Source organism: Penaeus japonicus, unplaced genomic scaffold (genome assembly GCF_977035675.1).
Source record: "Penaeus japonicus unplaced genomic scaffold, GWHDUDI00000001_assembly GWHDUDI00000029, whole genome shotgun sequence".
NCBI classification, from domain to species: Eukaryota; Metazoa; Arthropoda; class Malacostraca; order Decapoda; family Penaeidae; genus Penaeus; species Penaeus japonicus.
The window spans coordinates 22109152-22114151 of NW_028234431.1; the positions used below are offsets into that span (position 1 = coordinate 22109152).

A 5000-nucleotide genomic window follows, 5' to 3' on the forward strand; every position below is an offset into this window, starting at 1 on the left:
GTGTGTGTGTGTGTGTATTTGTATGTGTGTGTGTGCGCGCGTGCGCGCGTGTGTGCGTGCTCATGTGCGTGTTTGTATGTATGTGTTAGTGAGCGAGTGAGTGAGTGAGTGAGTGAGTTAGTGAGTTAGTGAAAGAGTGAGTGTGTTTTGGCCGCAGCGGTAAAGCGTAGAGATGCGATTTAAGCCTGGTCATATTATATGATGGAGGCAGGTGTGTCGCTTGTCCGTTATGAAGCTGTATGGCCTGTATGAATTAAAGATGAAGCCAACTGTGATTGTATTTTGTTTATTTCCATTGTCGTGTTATGATCATCATCACCATCATCATAAATGACGAAGATAGTGTTCGAATTTCTACATGTTCGCGTCCATTTTTGATTGAGCGTGTGTGTATGTGCACACACACACAGACATATATATATATATATATATATATGTGTGTGTATATATATATATATATATATATATATATATATATATATATATATATATATATATATATATATACGTGTGAGTATGCATGTACACGTGTTTGTCCGTTTACGTAAACGTGTACGTTTACGTGTTCGTGTACATGTGCGTGTACGTGTACGTGTACAATACATGTACGTGTACGTGTACGTGTACAAGTGAATGTGCTTGTGCAGTCTCTGGATTTTACCTCGAATTAATACAATCACCTGTTTGCCTTTTGTATGTACTATGTAATCCAGTGTGCTGATGGCCTGTCCTTCCATTATGCAAATTTGGATAAAGTGGAAGTGAAGATAATGCGTAAGTGCTTCCCACTTTCAGAGTCCGTAAATTTTGGAATTAATTAAGGATTAGGCTTACAGGTTTATTTAGTGGCCGAAAATTATGCCGTTCCAGTAGGCGTTTCTCTTTTCTTTTTTTTTCACTTTACCCTTTCGTTCTTTTCTGTTCGTTCGCTTATTTGTTTGTTATTAGTGTTGTTAATTTGAATCCGGAAGTGTTTGTGTTCAGGTGTTCTGGTGTCATGACCCTTGGTAATCAAAGGAAATGTATTCTAAATGGACTCTGTTTGAACTGCCACCGGAAGGGTAATGAGTGTCAGAAAAGTGGAATTATGTTATCTTAATTATTATTATTATTTCTTTCAAAGATGTGAGAAAGTTTAAAGATATATGATGTAGAAAAAAAGTGAAAATGAAGAGGAAATTGAAATGATGAAATAGACGTAAATACGTTCTTACAGTGATGTGCTTGCAGGTGTATACAGTGAATTGACAAATGAACAGTGATTTCTTTTGCATGAAATAAGGATAAGAGCTTCGTTTATCCTCGCTGTAGAGTTTTGCCAAGACTCAGCCACCATGAAGGGGTTTAGGTAAGTTTGCATTTGCAGTTGTTTCTAAGTCTGTGAATGATTATCTTGCAATGAAAGTGCCATTGGAGTATACATGCTTGAATACTGAAACATGTAAAGGCGATATTGATGACAGTCATTTAGGTCAGAGGTCGGCAACCCGGAATCTGGGAAGAGCCAGTTTCCTCAAGCTCGACAGAACAGCGATTCATAATTACAGTGTAAATTATGAATGGAAAAAAGTTTTGCTCGTCCCATTCCTTGCGGAAGTTAAATATATCCAGAGACAAGATAATTAAGTAAACTTTAATAAGGATAATGATGATTGTAATGATGATAATGGTAATAGTAATGATAATAACAGTTGTCATAAAATAAGATGAGATAATAATAAGATATCCCTGGAGGAGGACCTAGCAGAGACCTGGATACATACAGTATGGTATTGTTGCCATATATGCCAGTATTTTAGCTGTTATTTTTTTAACGGTAATTTGAACATTTTGTAAGTAGGGGGCAGGAGCCGCAGGTTGTCGACCGCTGATCTAGGCTAACAGGTGGGATTAAGGTGTTCCGTCTCTATGAATATCAGTAATTGCTGAAATCGTATATGTTTTATATGATTCCATATAACCATACAGTTTAGGGTTCGCATTCGATATGAATTCCATGCCTAATAAAAATGAGTCTCATTTTTGCCGCATGTCTTTTGTTGACTTATATGATCTATTATCAAGTACCCAGGAGTTGGATACTTTCATTGTCACCAGAATGTTAACGACACATGACTATATTGTTGACTGGCAGTGGTCATTTAATGATTTCAGTAGATAAAGTTTGAATATAACTTAAATGTATTAATATAGAAACGTAAATGGGCGGAAACTATTTTGTGACGGAGTTGTGACAAGGCAAACTTCAGAGAGAGAGCGAGACAGAGAGAGATGAAGAGATAGAGAAAGAGATAGAGTGAGATAGCTATTATGACATTAAAAGGGAAAAAAAGGGAAGAAGGGGAAAAAAAGAGGGTAAAAGGAAGAGAGATAACGGCAAGGGAAGAGGGCCAATGAGCAGGGAAGAATGAAAGAGAGTGGAAAGAAAGAAAAAAGGACGAAAGAAAAAAACAAGAAGGGGGAAAGAAGGAAAGGGAAGTCAGGCGACAAGGGGAAGGGGTTGCGAAGTCCGCAGCAATAACACATCTCTTGGCGTTCCAGGCGCGTTTGTGACTGTCCCGCTGCTGTCGTGGGGGTTCCGCGAGAGATTTTGTTCATTATCCACATGTTCACCGATAGGAAAGGTTTACGATGGCCACATGTGCTTTGTTAGAGTTTGATTGGCCACCATCACATAGTTGCCGGAACTACGTATTCACGGCCGCGCACTTATCACTCCTTATGCTCGGGTATCACAGCTGTTTCACTGACTTAATGTCAAGACTCTTGCGGATGTCCGACTTTGCTTGGTTTGCCAGGTTTGCCGTTACTCGTTACTCTCTTTTTTGCTCTCTCTCTCTCTCTCTCTCTCTCTCTCTCTCTCTCTCTCTCTCTCTCTCTCTCTCTCTCTCTCTCTCTCTCTCTCTGTCTCTCTGTCTCTCTGTCTCTCTGTCTCTCTCCCTCTCTGTCTCTCTGTCTTTCTGTCTCTCTCCCTCTCTCCCTCTCTGTCTTTCTGTCTCTCTCCCTCTCTCCCTCTCTGTCTCTCTGTCTTTCTGTCTCTCTCCCTCTCTGTCTCTCTGTCTTTCTGTCTCTCTCCCTCTCTGTCTCTCTGTCTCTCTCCCTCTCTGTCTCTCTGTCTCTCTGTCTCTCTCTCTCTCTCTTTCTTTCTTTCTTTCTTTCTTTATTTATTTATTTATTTATTTATTTATTTCCGTCTTCCTCTGATGGATCAAATCGAAATGCTAAAGATATTTATTTCCGTTGTGTTCTCGTTCTTCTCCCCGTCCTTCCCCTCTCTCGCACTTTATTCCCCTCTTATCTGCCTTTACGTCCCATTTCCCCCCACTCTCATATTGTATTTATTCTTCTTATCAGCGTCTGTGCTGCTTCCCCTCTCCGTCTCCTGTTTTATTCTCTCTCCTTATCTAGTCCCTTCCGCCTCACTTCTTCCTTCTTCCCTTCGTCTTCCTCCTTCCTCTCCTACCCTTCGTCTTCAACCTCCTTTCGCTTCCCTTGCCTTGGTTCGTCTTCCCTCCCTGCTTTATGGCCTTGTCATTTTCCTCCGAACATAGTCTTGCTACTCACTCTCTCACTCTCGCTCTCGCTCTCGCTCTCGCTCTCGCTCTCTCTCTCCTTTTCCTCTCGCTCTCGCTCTCTCTCTCCTTTTCCTCTCTCTCTCTCTCTCTCTCTCTCTCTCTCTCTCTCTCTCTCTCTCTCTCTCTCTCTCTCTCTCTCTCTCTCTCTCTCTCTCTCTCTCTCTCTCTCTCTCTCTCCCCCCCCCTTCATCTCGCCTTTTCTCCCCTCCTCTCTCTCTATACACCCTTCTCTTTCTCTTTATCCTGAGTTCTATTCTCACACCATTCTATCTCCCTTCCTCCCCCCACCCCCATTATCCCCTCCCTCTCTTACCTTACCCTTCCCCCTCCCCTTACCCCTACTTTACCCGTGTCTCCCCATTTCCCTTAGTACCCCTTTTCCTCTTTCTCCTCTACCCTCCCCCTCCCCGCTCTGTTTTTTAAACTCCTTTCCTCTATTCCTCCCTTCCCCTCCTCTCCTCCTTCCGTCCTGACCTTGACCTGATCATGCAAGAAGATCGCCTAAGCCGGTTTATAACACGGCGGTCTCACTCCAGGGTCGTAGAGGCGAAGAAGCCACGCTGTATACCCGGGAGATCGAACTTAGCGTCGCGTCGTAGGCAGATCGGGTGTCCCAGAGTGCACGGGAGGGACAAAAGAGCTGGCCGAGGAAGAGGGCCTATCGATAGTCGCATTGTGAGGGCCGGAGTGTGAGGTCCAGGGTGTTAGGGAATGCATGGCCTGAGGGCCATTCCTCTTGATGGAGTTGGAGTATGTAGTATTGTAAAGACCAGGGAATGCTTAGGGTTAGACGCAATTGCTCAAGAGGAAACTGTATGCTATGGATGCTATAGTTGGAAATATGTGACATAAAAACAAATCAATTCACAAAAGAACGAGATTCCTCAACGTTTTGTTGACTGTGCTGATAATTCGGAGTCTTCCTTGGGCACGCCGAATAGACATTGAATGCTATATCATGAAATACGTCGTTCTCATTTATGTCATTCTCACCGCATTAAGCATTCTGACGTTGTCACGGTGGCCGCTGCAACAGGGCGATCGCCGGGCCGAGGCTGGGTGTATTTCCTTTTTTACGTTTTTCTTTCTTTCATTGTTTCTCTTGTTATCATTTTAGGTTATGTATTTTTATTTTATATGCTGTTGTGTGTGTATTTCTTTCCTATTGTCTTCCATGGCTGTGTGTGGGCTTTTTTGGCCCTGCCTTTTTCCCCACATTTCTCTGCCTGGCTCGTGCCATTACTTCTCATTCTAACCGAACGTGAGAACATATCTTTTCGTCATGCATTCCTCATGACCCAACACCGACGCACACCCAAAGGCCCTCCGTGAACGAACGTGTCCTCACTACAAAGCTCCTTATTCTGGCCTCATAGCCGTTGTCTCGGACCTCACTCATGTCCCTTCCGAGTCGCCAAGTCGCCG

General features: G+C 43.1%; 1 protein-coding gene across 6 annotated transcripts in view; it reads left to right on the plus strand.

The window, feature by feature from the left end:
* The window catches only part of LOC122263163 (uncharacterized), a 278554-nt gene that overhangs the window by 117441 nt on the left and 156113 nt on the right, over window positions 1-5000 (plus strand). The window contains exon 2 of one of the 6 annotated variants that reach the window (XM_086554099.1): window positions 1124-1348. The exons of the other annotated variants lie outside the window; for them this stretch is intronic. The gene's annotated coding sequence lies outside the window, so the exon portion shown is untranslated. The remainder of the gene's footprint in view (window positions 1-1123; window positions 1349-5000) is intronic. 6 annotated transcript variants of the gene reach the window in all.